We start from the raw sequence: 16,528 nt of genomic DNA, 5'->3' as shown, positions 1-16,528 counted from the left end.
TCTAGAGGGACCCCTATCACTAAACATAGATAATCCTATGCTAGAGGACCCTATACCCCAATAGTTAAATATATATATATATATATATATATATATATAAACACATTCGGCAGAAAATTGGCAGAATAGGTGAAAATTCACAATAGCGAAATCCTTTTTTCCATTAAAGACTCTTAGTATTTATGGATGTCAAACCATCTCAATGCTGAGTCAACTTTGAAAATGGTAAACTGGTTTCCATGAACACTTTTTTGTTTTTTGTATTGGTCACTTGTGGTGTGAACCTAATTTTTGGTTCCTTTATCAATACAGTATTTCGTTATAGGGAAATTATATGAGATTGTTTTTTGAGACACATAGTATATCTTCTGTTTAAAATCTGTTTAAACTCGAAATTGGAATGGCCAGTTTTCTTGCGGGTCCTTTTAATACAGAGTTATGGCTGGAAGACGCAAATCAGGCATTTAGTATTGGTGGTACACAGGACAATAGCACTGGTCCCCTAGCTCTTAAGAATCTATTTAATGAAGTGTATGGTGGATATAAGGATTACCTCAAATCCTGGTGGGAGATCAGGACATAGGAAAATTATTTAATAAATTGTATCATTCCAAGAGGCCTGAGAATCAATATTAGCCCCTCACAAAGGATTGTGACTCGCCCCCAGAGGCCGTGGGGTACTCGGTGCTGGGCCCATTGATTACAATGGGAGATGTCACAGTGGCAGTGACCCGGTCCGTGGCCTCAGGCGTTCAGTGTAAAAGGGGTAGAGTGATGGGGATAAAGTTGTTGAGATGATTTGTGACGCCACCTGTGGTTTCTGGTCAGTTTGACCAGCGCTGCAGGGTTGCTTCTCTGGGATAGATGGTGTGGTGCAGCAATGATGTTGAAGCTCCCCACAGGTGGAGCTGTAGTCCCAGGGCAGTGTAGATGAGGTTGGCAAGTGGGGAGATGGTGTAAAGAAGTAGATGCAGCAGAGCCGGGTGTAAGGCGCATGAATAAGTGGAGGACACAAGGGCATGTAGTTCCAAGGCTTTACTCGCAGTCTGGTGCACACAGATGCCCGCTTCGGTGCCGTGTCCTCCAGGTCAGGGGCTCAGCCAACTCCCAGGCAAGGTAAAGTACACCTTTACAGCACTCCTCCAACATGTGCCTTCTCTGAACGTCTCCACACTAGCGCCTAGTACTTGTAGTTGCGTATTAAACTCAAGTTCCTCCTTCTTGATGTTACTTAGAACTCTACTTGTACGGCAGACAGCTGTAGCCTGCTTTGGGGACTCCTTGCTATCATGTCCCGGCTCACCTACGTTGCTGTTGTGCCCCCAAGTCTTAGATGGGAATAAAGTGGTGACGACGTCTATTCCTCCGGTTTCTGCTGCAGGAACATCAGTATCCATACAACCTCGGGGACCGGACCCCGGCCATGAGCTTCAAACTTGAGGAAGGGCTCTGCTCTGACCCTAGTCCTTAGTTCTCTTCTTCTCCTTACGTTCCGTACTACACTATCTTCCCTCTGAAGAATCAGGCTTTCTATGGCTCTTTCCTGTGCCAGCAGCTCCTGGTCACAGGAGTCTGCTGCAGCACTTCCTTCACTCCATCCCTCTCAGGGGATCTTCTCTCACAGACTGACCTTTTCCTAATCTTCTCCCGCTCTCTTGTGCAGTCTAAGCTCCACCCACCTCCAAGCACTCTTCGTGTTCCAAGCAGGGAGCCACAAAGGTTGATCTGCTACACTACTGGTGTGCGTGTGGGATGTGAGTGTTGGAGTGTGGTCAGGTGTCTCCACCTTACCTGGATAGTGGGGTACCACACCTCAGGAGGAGGTGCAGTACCTCTGTGGCGACTGAACCCTCAGGGGCGCCACAATTGCATCACCCGAGTTGATGAATGTATGGTTCAAGGAATCCATTGAGCCATCAATAAGGGTTATGCAAATCCTGCTAGCAGAAGAAAGGAGGATATTTGAAAAATCCACCAGCCAGCTCAATAAACTAATGGAGAGCGTGCTCAAGTGTAAAGCAGATCCTGATTTCAATCGAAGGGAGGGATTACTGCAGACTTCTGTGGAGAGATATCAAACCCTCTTGAAAGAAAGGAAACACCTACAGTTCCAAAGGGATCTGAAAGATTTTAGTGTTAATCAAGTCTTTAATTTTCAAAAAGAAACACAATCAGAGGCATCATCCTCAGACAGACACTTCGGGCACAGAGAAAACAGATTCAACCACTGGTGGTTTACCACCCTTTAGGGGGACTTTTCCTAAACAAAGATGGCAATATGGAAGAGGGAAATCTGGAAGGAGGGGAAGGGGAGCATACAGAGCTGGTACGAGAATGCCAACCTCCTTCCCAGCACTCAGTACAGCTTTAGTATCTACTGTGCCTTCCTCCTCTATGTCCTCCTCTTCTTTTTTGGAGCAGAGTGCGAGAACAGGGTATCATCTCAGAACCCGGTTCAACTAATAAGAGGTCAAATTCTGAACCTGTCCTCGCACACACTCACAAAGGAAGAATATAATGTGCTGTCTAGAGGTCTTAATTTTGTGCCAACAAATAGATTTAATTGTTTTGAGTGGTTAAAGGACCTCAATTTGTTTTGTAGGAAGCTTAAATGGAAAAAATTCTTCAAACATAACAGCCGTGAGGAATGTTACCAACAGGGCCTCAGTGATGAGGACATTGATGGCTATCAGGCACTCGTAGGCTTCCTAGAGAAAATGAAAGCATCCCGGAGGATGGTAAAGGTCCATTCACAGACTTAAAAAATAGAAGTGAAAGGATGCCACCACAGGGTGACACTGGTAACATTGACATATTTCACTACTAGTTGAGAGGGACCTTAAGAAGATTAAAACATCCGAATGAGATAGTCAGGATAATCTCTCAGGGGAGGAGCGGAGAGCCCTTGAGGCCCTTAAGAATGACCAGGTGAATTGTGAAATCTTCCGACAAGGGGGGTAACCTGGTGATTATGAATCATCTTGAATATCGTAAGATGTGCCATTCCATCCTGCATGATATCTCTACTTATGAGGTCCTTACTAGAGTTGAGCGAAACGGGTCGAAAAAATTCAAAAGTCGCCGACTTTTGGCAAAGTCGGGTTTCATGAAACGAAACCCGACCCTAGGATGAGGTCGGCCACGAGGTCGGCGACTTACGCGCCAAAGTCGCGTTTCAAAAGTTTGTTTTGCGCTCTTTTTCAGCCAATCAGGATCCACGGACACTGTGGGCAACGTGATGACATAGGCACGGGTCACCACCATCTTTCAGAAGGGCATGCAAGTGATTGGCTTGCTTTGGTGGGCGTCACAGGGGGTATAAAAGGGCGTGCACGCCGACCGCCATCTTACTTCTGCCGATCTTAGTATAGGGAGAGGTTGCTGCTGATTCTGTAGGGAGAGCGTTAGGCAGGGAAGAAGACAAAAAAACTGCTTCTGCTGCTAGCGATTTGGCCTGCACAACACACAAGTCACTGTGTGTGCAGTGCAAGGGGAGGCTATATTGTGGTGTATCAGTGGTGTTGGTTGTTGGGCTGCCTTTTAAGGCTTCCTGACACGCTGGCATTGCTGTTTACCCACTGCTCCGCAAACTGCTTTTTTAAAAGCAATCCAATCTCCCTTATCCTCTCGTCACTTTGGTCACAGGCAGCTGTGCCATCGAGCGTGTCACATAGCGCTCAGATATCAGTGGGCCGCACACAATCCACAAGTGTCCAGTGTCCAAAAGTGTACGCAGAGATTCAAAATCTCCATTATCCTCTCGTCACTTTGGTCACAGGCAGCTGTGCCATCGAGCGTGTCACATAGCGCTCAGATATCAGTGGGCCGCACACAATCCACAAGTGTCCAGTGTCCAAAAGTGTACGCAGAGATTCAAAATCTCCATTATCCTCTCGTCACTTTGGTCACAGGCAGCTGTGCCATCGAGCGTGTCACATAGCGCTCAGATATCAGTGGGCCGCACACAATCCACAAGTGTCCAGTGTCCAAAAGTGTACGCAGAGATTCAAAATCTCCATTATCCTCTCGTCACTTTGGTCACAGGCAGCTGTGCCATCGAGCGTGTCACATAGCGCTCAGATATCAGTGGGCCGCACACAATCCACAAGTGTCCACTGTCCACAAGTGTACGCAGAGATTCAAAATCTCCATTATCCTCTCATCACTTTGGTCACAGGCAGCTGTGCCATCGAGCGTGTCACATAGCGCTCAGATATCAGTGGGCCGCACACAATCCACAAGTGTCCAGTGTCCAAAAGTGTACGCAGAGATTCAAAATCTCCATTATCCTCTCGTCACTTTGGTCACAGGCATCTGTGCCATCGAGCGTGTCACATAGCGCTCAGATATCAGTGGGCCGCACACAATCCACAAGTGTCCACTGTCCACAAGTGTACGCAGAGATTCAAAATCTCCATTATCCTCTCGTCACTTTGGTCACAGGCAGCTGTGCCATCGAGCGTGTCACATAGCGCTCAGATATCAGTGGGCCGCACACAATCCACAAGTGTCCACTGTCCACAAGTGTACGCAGAGATTCAAAATCTCCATTATCCTCTCGTCACTTTGGTCACAGGCAGCTGTGCCATCGAGCGTGTCACATAGCGCTCAGATATCAGTGGGCCGCACACAATCCACAAGTGTCTAGTGTCCAAAAGTGTACGCAGAGATTCAAAATCTCCATTATCCTCTCGTCACTTTGGTCACAGGCAGCTGTGCCATCGAGCGTGTCACATAGCGCTCAGATATCAGTGGGCCGCACACAATCCACAAGTGTCCAGTGTCCAAAAGTGTACGCAGAGATTCAAAATCTCCATTATCCTCTCGTCACTTTGGTCACAGGCAGCTGTGCCATCGAGCGTGTCACATAGCGCTCAGATATCAGTGGGCCGCACACAATCCACAAGTGTCCACTGTCCACAAGTGTACGCAGAGATTCAAAATCTCCATTATCCTCTCATCACTTTGGTCACAGGCAGCTGTGCCATCGAGCGTGTCACATAGCGCTCAGATATCAGTGGGCCGCACACAATCCACAAGTGTCCAGTGTCCAAAAGTGTACGCAGAGATTCAAAATCTCCATTATCCTCTCGTCACTTTGGTCACAGGCATCTGTGCCATCGAGCGTGTCACATAGCGCTCAGATATCAGTGGGCCGCACACAATCCACAAGTGTCCACTGTCCACAAGTGTACGCAGAGATTCAAAATCTCCATTATCCTCTCGTCACTTTGGTCACAGGCAGCTGTGCCATCGAGCGTGTCACATAGCGCTCAGATATCAGTGGGCCGCACACAATCCACAAGTGTCCACTGTCCACAAGTGTACGCAGAGATTCAAAATCTCCATTATCCTCTCGTCACTTTGGTCACAGGCAGCTGTGCCATCGAGCGTGTCACATAGCGCTCAGATATCAGTGGGCCGCACACAATCCACAAGTGTCTAGTGTCCAAAAGTGTACGCAGAGATTCAAAATCTCCATTATCCTCTCGTCACTTTGGTCACAGGCAGCTGTGCCATCGAGCGTGTCACATAGCGCTCAGATATCAGTGGGCCGCACACAATCCACAAGTGTCTAGTGTCCAAAAGTGTACGCAGAGATTCAAAATCTCCATTATCCTCTCGTCACTTTGGTCACAGGCAGCTGTGCCATCGAGCGTGTCACGTAGCGTTCAGATATCAGTGGGCCGCACACAATCCACAAGTGTCCACTGTCCACAAGTGTACGCAGAGATTCAAAATCTCCATTATCCTCTCGTCACTTTGGTCACAGGCAGCTGTGCCATCGAGCGTGTCACATAGCGCTCAGATATCAGTGGGCCGCACACAATCCACAAGTGTCCACTGTCCACAAGTGTGTGCAGAAATTCTAAAACTCCCCTGTCCTATAGACACCTTGTACCTTGTTTTACATTACTATATAGTTTGTTGGATTTTGTCTACATTTCTACCAAAAATGAGGAAGGCTGGTGGAAGAGGCCGTGGAATTGGGCGGGGGTTGGCAGCTGGTAATGATGGTGTTGGTGGTGGATCTGATGGTAGTGGCAAGAGCAAAATAGGACCGAATGCAGGAGGTGCTGACCCTGCGTCATCGTCTGGCTACATAAGGACTCGAACGCTTAGTTTTCTAGGAGTTGGCAAACCGCTTTTAAAGGCAGAGCATCAGGAAAAAGTTTTGTCTTACATTGCTGACTCAGCCTCCAGCTCTATCGCCTCCTCTTCTTCAGTTGTAAAAAGTAAAAGCACTGAGTCGTCATTGGAGGCTCATGTTCATGAACCACACCTTTCCTTGTGTCCTTCACCCCAACCAAGATTGAAGGATGACGCAGGCCATACTACTGATTACTCCATGGAGCTGTTTTCACATACCATGCCTGGATTATCAAGTCAAATGGTGAATTACCCAGGCCAAGATGAATCTGACATGGAGTGCACTGATGCACAGCCGCTGATGGATGATTCTGCTGGTACATTCACTCAGAGCACTACATTGTCCTCGCAGTGTACAGAGCCAGATTTTGACCCTGATGAGACTCAGGTGCCACTTCCCGCACACTATACCACCATACACGGTGACACAGAGAAAGGTGCACATGACATAGAAGAGGAGGTGATGGATGACCCAGTTGTTGACCCAGATTGGCATCCATTGGGGGAAGAGGGTGCTGCTTCCAATAGCTCAGATGAGGAGCATCCACAGCAGACATCGACATCGCAACAGCTGTTATCTGGCAGGCCCGGAGCACTCCAAAGACAGGTTCCAAACATCAAAAGAGTTGCTGGACAGCTTGTCCAGAGGGTCAAAAGATCACAGCGTGCTAGGCCGCAAAATGTCTGCCAAAGTAGGAAGAGTGCAGTGTGGCAGTTTTTTGAACAAAATCCTCATGATCAGGCCAAGGTTATCTGTAAGAAGTGCGCAAAGACCTTTAGCCGAGGGAAAAATCTGAAAAATTTGAATACCAGTTGCATGCTTAGACATTTAACCAGCATGCACTTGCAACGCTACAGAATAATGTAGGCCTCAGGATTATCTCCTAGATCCAGAAGAATTAAATAGCCTTTCTGGATGTGAAAATCAGGAGGGAGTGTTTTGGAGGTGTCTCCACTAGGATTTACCACAAACCAGCACCAATAGTTTTTTACACTGGCAGAGTAATCACCCTATCCCTGTAAAAAGAGCAATTCCCAAGGGTTAATTCCCTAGGCTAAGGAGTAATTGCTCCAGGAATGATCTCTTTCACAGCCAAGCAGGTAGTACAATAGTTTCAAAGAGAAGGGGTATCCCAGGCATGTCCTATGAGTTTGCAGAAAGGACAGATAGGCAACAACTTTTACAGAAATGTGCTGACATAAACTCTTCAGAGATCATGAGAATTATTGGTACTTTCTCTAGCAACCTTCCGTGACAGCATAGGAGGTTGTCTCCACGCCCTAATGGGGGACAGGAAGTGCGAGAGGTTAAAAGGTCCCTCCCACCTCCCTCTCACCAGTGTCTTTCCTGTCCTCCATGGGGCATGGAGAGGTTCGGTATGCTGTGTGGCTGGCTGCTGCAGCGTACCTGGTGTCTTTAAGCCGGGCAGTGGTGGTCGGCGGCGCTGCCTCTCCTCCTCCATACTGCTCCCATCTTCTTGGAATTCAGGACCTTTCCTGGCCCACCCGCGCTCCCCCAGAGGGAGTAAAGCAGGCCAGTGATCCCCGACAGGAGGCCTCCTGCAGCTCTCCGGTCTTTCCTCCTCCTGCCGCGCGCCGTGCGGTGACCCGGAAGTGACATCACGCGCGATCACTTCCGGGCTATGTCTGACGACTTCCTATCATGGCGGCCACCATTCAGCTGCTGGAGCGTGGAACTTGCCAGCACCTGCTGTGCCTGCTCCAGGACCCAGGGAGGAGGAGGGGGAAAAAAACGAAAAACTGCGCTGAGGGCGGGGTTGACCCCTTATTAACCCGCCGGAAGACACCGACAGGTAAGACGAAATCCCCTGTCAGCATGGACGGTTCTTCCTGCCCTGTGTCTGCAGAGCCCAGCGCTGCCCCAGCCACAGTGAGTGTTACCTGGGGTGGGTCCTAGTGGTGCGGTCCTGGGAAGGAGGTCCTCAAAATATTTCTCCCCCTTTTTTATAGGGAGAAAAGTCTGCCCACAAAAGCACCAATAACACCAGCAAGTCAGTCAAATGTGCCATATGCAGTACAAAACTTCCCTCAAATTGGGTGAAGAAATTATGCCAAACTTGCACGGACAGGGTGGTCAGGGCTGAGCACCCGTCATTGATTGATGAGATCCGCAGCCTGGTCACTCATCAGGTTCAGGCTTCTTTAGCCGCCCTGTCCCCACCTCCGCCACCTCCTTCTCCTCCGATTGTAGGCTCACCATCCCCAAAAAAACGAAAAATACAATTAGAGGACTCGGAATCCGAATCAGAGAGATCATGCAATTTAGGCTCCGAGAATTGGAAACAACCGGGAACTTCCAAATCAGCTGAAACTAGGAGATACCTCCTTTCCACGGAATATGTGGAGGAGCTGGTCAGTGCAGTGCGGGCCACCATGGGCCTAGAGGACGAACCCGTTACTCAGTTAGCACAGGACCGCATGTTCGGAGGATTTGAGGGACCCAGACAAACAAGTTTCCCAGTTCATAAGAGCATAGTAGACATGATCTCTCAGGAATGGGAGTACTCAGAGAAGCACTACTCAGCCCTGTCGGAGCTCAGGCATAGATTCCCCCTGGAAGGAGAGGAATTTAAATGGGACCTAATGGAGGTTGATGTCCAGGTGGCAAGGGTGGTGAAAAAGACAGTCCTTCCATTTGATGACGTGTCCCAGCTTAGAGACCCGATGGACCATAAGGCAGAAAGCCTCCTAAGAAAGGCCTGGGAAACTTCTGCCTTCTCCCTAAAATCAGGAATAGCGTCCACATGTGTCTCTAGGTCTCTCTTCCAATGGATAACGGAACTAGAGAGTCATATTTCTCAGGGAACCTCAAGAGGTGACCTCCTTAACTCCCTTCCCATACTACAGAGAGCTACAGGCTTCTTGGCCGATGCATCAATGGAGATGATCCGCACTTCTGCCAGGGCCATGGTACAGTCAAATTCTGCAAGACGGGCCCTTTGGCTTAAAACGTGGAGCGGGGACGTGACCTCCAAGGTTAAACTCTGCTCTTTACCCTTCAAGGGTGAACATATCTTTGGCCCGGCCTTAGATGAAATTCTTGAAAAGGCCACAGATAAGAAGAAGGTGCTTCCTGAGCAGAGGACCACAAAAAAGCGGCTTTTTCGAGCCCCCCAGAATCAGCCATCCCAGCCGAGAGGCAAGGGAAAGACGGGAAGATGGGGTTACACTAAGGGGAGAGGCAGGAACATCCTGGTCCCCCAGCAGCAGCAGCAACAGCCACAAGAAAAACAATGACTCGACCCCGGTGGGGGGAAGGCTTTCGAGGTTCATTCACTCTTGGCAGATGATTTCCAAAAGTCCCTGGGTCCTCAGCGTGATCAGGGAGGGCCTACTGCTAGAACTCGAATCCTCCCCCCCGCAGGGTATAAGAGTTGCCTCCCTACCACCTCGGGAGACTCCAGCACTAAAATCCGGCATCCAGATGCTGCTACAATCGAACGCCATCTCTCAGGTCCCTGTGGAGGAACGGGGAAGGGGGCATTATTCCAGACTGTTCCTAGTGAAAAAACCCACAGGAGAGGCAAGAATAATAATAAATCTGAAGGGCCTCAACCGACACATCGCATATCACAGATTCAAGATGGAGTCGGTGAAGACAGCCATTCCTCTGATAGGGCCGTCTTACTTTATGGCAACCATAGACTTGAAGGATGCCTATTTTCACATCCCCATACAGCCTCACAGGAAGTATCTGAGGTTTGCGATCCGTCAGGGTACAGAAGTCAGGCACTATCAGTATAACGTGCTTCCCTTTGTGATATCCTCTGCCCCTCGAGTATTTTCCAAAATTATGGCAGAAGCTGTGTCCCACATCAGAGGCCAGGGCATATGCATTGTGCCCTACCTGGATAACCTACTGATAATAGGAGCCTCCTACCAGATCCTGGAAAGCCAGGTGACTCAAACCCTGAGTATTCTTCATTCACTGGGGTGGATCCCGAATATAAAAAAATCGCAGATCCAACCCTCCCAGAAGATAATATTCTTAGGAATCCTCCTAGATTCAAGAAAACAAATGACCTTCCTCCCAGAGGAACATCAGAGGTCCATAATATCAAGGATCTCGAGTTTCAGGGAACAAAGGTCCCCAACCCTCAGGTCAGCCATGTCCATACTAGGGTCAATGGCCTGCTGCATCCAGTCGGTGCCTTGGGCACAGGCCCACTCCAGAATACTCCAGTCCCACATCTTACGAAGCTGGAACGGATATCATACGTGCCTGAACAAAAGAGTCCAGACTCCAGGAAAGATGAAAGCATCACTAGTATGGTGGATGGACCGCAAGAATTTGTGCAAGGGAATCAACTGGTCCCAGATCCCCCTGGTCACGGTAACGTCAGATGCCAGCAAAAAAGGTTGGGGAGCCGTAGTGTCCCGACAACCATTCCAGGGGTTGTGGAGCCAGAAAGTGAGTGCAAAATCCTCAAACTTCAGGAAGCTGAAGGCCATGGAGGAAGCTTTTCTGGCAGCAAAACACCTTGTCCAGGGCCATCATATCAGAGTCTACTCGGACAACATAACAACAGTGGCCCATCTCAGACACCAAGGTGGCACGAGATCCAGCAGCCTAGAGGGCCTTTCAGGCCGAATATTTTGCTGGGCCGAAAGAAACCTCCGTTCTCTAACGGCAGTCCACCTAAAGGGTACCTCCAATCTTCAAGCAGATTTCTTGAGCAGAAAATGCATTCAGCCTGGAGAGTGGAGCCTAAACGAAAGAATCTTTCAGAGGCTGGTCAACAGGTGGGGTCTTCCGGAGATGGATCTACTGGCCTCAAGAGAAAATGCCCGAGTGAGAAACTACTTTTCCCTGAACCCCAGAGACAAATCCCTGGGGGTAGATGCCTTCGCCCACAAGTGGAGGTTTCATCTGGCGTATGCCTTCCCGCCAGTTCCAATCCTTGCTGCAACCCTGAGGAAAATCCGGGAGGATCGGACCCAAACCATTCTAGTAGCCCCGTTATGGCCAAAGAGGAGCTGGCATTCTCTAATTATGGAGCTACAGATAGACGGACCTTTCCACCTACCCCTGGAAGACGACCTTCTCTTGCAGGGTCCTCTACATCAGTGGTCCCCAACCTTTTTTGCACCAGGGACCGGTTTCAAGCAAGACCATTCTTCCATGGCCCGGCAGGGCGGGGATGGAGGTGTGGCAGTGGCGGGGCTTTGGTCATAAGGGGGCGGGGCTATGGACGCGGTTGTAGTGTAGCAGTGCATACTTATAATTAAATAACATTTATAATGTGATTCAACTCACCATAGGTTTTGAATAAGTGCTCCATCACTCCCTTCTCCCCATCATTGCCTTCACCCCATCACTCCCCTCTCCCCATCATTGCCTTCACCCCATCACTGCTGTCTCTCCATCATTGCCTTCACCCCATCACTCCCCTCTCCCCATCATTGCCTTCACCTCATCACTCCCTTCTCTCCATCATTGCCTTCTCCCCATCACTGCCATCTCTCCATCATTGCCTTCACCCCATCACTGCTGTCTCCCCATCATTGCCTTCACCCCATCACTCCCCTCTCCCCATCATTGCCTTCACCCCATCACTCCCCTCTCCCCATCATTGCCTTCACCCCATCACTCCCCTCTCCCCATCATTGCCTTCACCCCATCACTGCCGTCTCTCCATCACTCCCCCCATGGCCTTCTCCTCATGTCCCCATCTCCTCCAGGGCCAGGCTACACAAACATAGACCAACACACATACACACACACATACACACACAGACACACACACACACAGACAGACATACACACACACATTATACATACACACACACACACACACATTATACATACACACACACACACATTATACATACACACACACACACACATTATATATACACACCACCTCTCTCCTCTCACCTGCCCGCCGCCCGCGCTTCCTCGCTCTGACACAGCAGCGGCCGCGCTCCTCTTTGTCAGTCAGAGACAGGAAGCGCGGGCGGCGGGCAGGAAGCTGGACGCCGGGTCCTTGCAGCTCCGCTCCTGCCATTCCCTCTTGCAGGCAGCGGAGCTGCTTGATCGCTCCCTGGCCGCCGCTAAGAACTGCTGCGCGCCGCCCCAGCCCCCGCTACGCCACTGACCGCCACTGGCTCCCCTTGTGTCCGCGGACCGGCAAGGGCACTGCAGCGGCCCGGTGCTGGGCCGCGGACCGGCGGTTGGGGACCCCTGCTCTACATCACCCAAACCTCTGGGGAATGAAGTTAGCGGCCTGGTTACTGAGACCCAGATCCTGAGGGCCAGGGGGCTATCAGAGGCAGTAATAAAAACCCTCCAGAAATCTCAGAAACCATTGCTATTTATAACAAAATATGGAAAAAGTTTTCCTCATGGTGTATGCCAGATTTGCCTGACCCAGAAAACCCTAACATTTCTCGTATCCTGGATTTCCTACAGAGGGGGCTTGAGGTAGGTCTAAAACCCAGCACGCTTAAAGTTCTGATATCAGCATTAAGCTCCATGTTCAACTGTGACTTGGCCAACCACAGGTGGATAAAAAGATTCATCACATGAGCCACTAGGCTACATCCAAAAAGGCTAGTCGCCATTCCACCATGGGACTTGAATGTGGTACTTACGGGACTCACTCAATCTCCCTTTGAGCCCCTGCCATCTTGTACTCCTCAGTTCCTCTCCTGTAAGGTGGCCTTCCTTATAGCAATAACCTCAGCAAGGTGAATAGGAGAGCTCCAAGCTCTCTCAATCAGGTAACTATGATTCCATAGTTCTTTCCCTTGATCCATCGTTCCTACCAAAGGTTGTGTCTGATTTCCATAGATTGCAGGAAATAATTCTTCCCTCATTTTGTCAAAACCCAGCAAACCCTAAGGAAAGGGTGTTTCATACGCTGGACGTGAGGCGCATAATTCTCTACTACTTAGAGTGTTCCAAATCCTATAGAATTGACCACAACCTCTTTATCCATACCTCTGGTCCAAACAAGGGAAAAAAGGTAGCAAAAAACACCATTGCCAATTGGATTAAGAAAGCCATCTCCGAAGCATACCTGGCACAGAACATCACTCCTCCTATGGGGATCAAAGCGCATTCAACACGATCTACCTCTGCATCATGGGCCGAGAGGGCAGGCGCATCTTCAGAGCAGATTTGTAAGGCAGCAACATGGTCCTCCTTACATACTTTTACTAAACACTACAGGTTGGACCTTGTGTCCCACAGGGATCTAGTCTTTGGCCGGAAAGTTCTTCAGGCCGTTGTCCGCCCCTAGTGCAGTATAGGTTGTTATGCCTCCTATGCTGTCGTGGAAGGTTGCTAGAGAAAATAGAATTAGACTTACCGGTAATTCGGTTTCTAAAAACCTTCCACGACACCACTATTTCCCTCCCTGCATTTTTGGACAAATTTTGAGAATCTTAAGGTAACCGGTGCTATGGTAATCAGTTATAAGTCACTGGTGAGAGGGAGGTGGGAGGGACCTTTTAACCTCTTGTACTTCCTGTCCCCCATTAGGGCGTGAAGACAACCTCCTATGCTGTCGTGGAAGGTTTCTAGAAGCTGAATTACCGGTAAGTCTAATTCTATTTTTGACCTCAGGCATCAATAGGTCAGAAAAATTCTGACAAAACACTGGGACATTTTAAGATTGGACCCAGATATCAAATATCTATTGGGTGAACGCCCTAATATTGTCATGGTCACGTGTGTCAGGTCGCAGATGATACCGCAAGGCGGACCCATAACACACGTGACCCTGGATACACCGCCTCCAGTGGGGCGAATTTAAATAATAACACGTGCAGGTGGATACGCCGCCTCCACCTGGCGAATTTAGGTATTACACGTTATACATACAATAATCAAATAATAAAGGGGGAACCTGGGAAACTATAACAATGGTGGGCCCTGCGATAGGGAGTGGGGAAATGGAGACCTCCTAAGCTCCCCTGAGCCAGTGTCCCTGCACTCCTTACATTCCCTAAACAGGCTCCGCACCTGTCGCCGCACGCGTACCTTAACGCCCTTGCTCACCCTGACCCTAAACCCTCACTAGGGAATGGGTCGGTGCGGAGACTAATCCCACCACTGCACTAATAACACACATGAGGAAAGAGACAATACAGGGGAAACACCACTTAGCTTTGCTCTGTTGCGTGCGCTCCTAGCAACAGAGCCCTCCACCTGAGTGCATCTTCTCCTCCACCTGGATCCATCACCATAACAGGATCCTTCACCTTAGTGCAGCCTTGGAGCAGAGTCCAACACCAGTTGCAGCTGCTTAGTACCAGAGTCCCAAGGAAGTGTTCAGCTTCTGCCACGAAGTCAAGCATGCTTGAGTCCAGCTCAGCGGCCAAGTCCCACATGGTGAGTGCCACTCTCCATAGTTGCCACTCCACCAGCCCATGCAGACACTTCCCGCTGACACCATTACTGCGACCCCACCACGCCATGCAAGCCCTTCATCCAGACACCATAGCTGCAACACGTCCCCCCTGGCTAAGCTGCGCAGGACTCCTCACCAGCTCCATCCTTCCTCCAGGCTCTCCAAACCAGAGTGAAACACAAACTCACAATATCACAGGCAGTGAGTGAACACCCTGAGCACACCTTTATAGGATGTCACACCTGATACATAAATAAGTGAACATTAACCTAATCCTAAGGTGCGATACCATTCCCCACCACCGGGCAACTTAGAATGAACGACACCACGTGATGATTCTAATGGCCACCGGGGGCAATCACGACACACTTTGGAACCAAAGGAAAAAAAGTTCACTTAATGCATTTAATACCGCCAGATCCAACACAGGATCATGACAAATATTACCTTTAGAAGAGGGAGGTCCCTAAGGGACATGTTAGTACATAGTCAATACAAAAGGCTGGCTGCAAAAGGTACATGCTTGGACAGGAAACCATGTGGTTTCTTCAAGTGTGGGGATTTTAGCATGTGTAAATGGATGAAACCTGGAAAGTCATTCTGTAGCCCCTTCATGGGGAATGTTTTTTACCGAGATTTTTCTAACTGTAAAACTACTGGAGTAGTATACATGGCTACATGCTCTTGTCCTAGAGACTACATTAGCAAAACGAAAAGGGAGTTTAGACGGAGAGTTGGAGAGCATATGGGGGACATAAGAAATACCAGAGATACCCCACTGGCGAAACACATGCAGATCGTCCACAATGGTAATTCTGCTGAAATTAAATTTATGATCATTGAGGTAGTCAATATAAACCCGAGGGGAGGGAATATTGACAAGGCTATTCTGAAAAGAGAATGCGAGTGGATTTTCAGGATGGAGACTTTGGAGCCCAAAGGAATAAATGAACAGTTGTATTTTGCCTGTTTTTAGAGCCATGTTGGAAACATATATTTAATTACCTCTCTGAGAAAGCTGCTTCATTTCCATTTTTTAGATAGGTTCCCATCCAAAAGGGAATTTCATAGATTACTATGAGAGATAAAGGATATTGTTTCCTCCTAGTACTGTATATGGTTGTCATCTATTTGATTACTTGCCCATGAGTATATCTGCTCTACTTTGGTTACAAATTATTGACAAAGAACTATAAGTAACACAAATATATGCGTGCTGCACAGTTATCTATTGTTGCAGACGTGATGTTAATTGAATATGTAAATATATGTAAAGCGCCCCCCGCTGTTTAATATATGAGGTGGGTTTGGTATCCATTTACTGGTTATTGTCTGTATAATTACACTCTCAGACATGGAGGTGCGGTCCGCCTTGAGTCTGGGCTCTAGGATTCCATAGCTGACTTGGGCGGTGTTTGCGTTCCATAGCATGGACCCGGATGTTATGGAGCATGCGCAGTAAGTTGGCGCGAGTCCCGCGTCTGTTCCACCCGGAAGTGGAAGATATATCTCTGATACCCGATTGGTGAAAGTGCCGCTGCGTTCCATCATGTAGCGGTGGATTGGAGTATTAACATATACGCCTCAGCGGGGACATGTGCTCTGGGAGCGAGGGGCAGCACCCTAATGATGTCCGTGATTTGCGGGCGCCTTGAACAGTATGTTTAAATGGAGGTGTTTTTCTATCACAACTCAGCTACTACATCACATCAAGACACATCGTATCCAGACATCAGGCCTCCTGATGAGCCTAATGAGACGAAACGCATTGAGGCGTAATAATTGCATGAAAGATGGTGGGTGAAGGAGATGAGTATCAATATTATGTGCATCTGAGTACTTATTCAGTACCTGGTTTATCTTTGCATTAGTCTGAGCTTCTCTTGTGTCCTATATGGATATGAATATGCTCTGAGATAATATCAATTGGCTGTATTGATTTTTTTGATTGGATTAACGGTATACATACCTGAACTGCCTATCTTAGAGGTTGATCCTAT

Source organism: Dendrobates tinctorius, unplaced genomic scaffold, assembly GCF_039654945.1.
Source record: "Dendrobates tinctorius isolate UK_male_01 unplaced genomic scaffold, ASM3965494v1 ptg000064l, whole genome shotgun sequence".
In the NCBI taxonomy this organism is placed as follows: domain Eukaryota; kingdom Metazoa; phylum Chordata; class Amphibia; order Anura; family Dendrobatidae; genus Dendrobates; species Dendrobates tinctorius.
The sequence above is the reverse complement of the archived record's forward strand: the minus strand, read 5'-3'. Positions refer to the sequence as shown.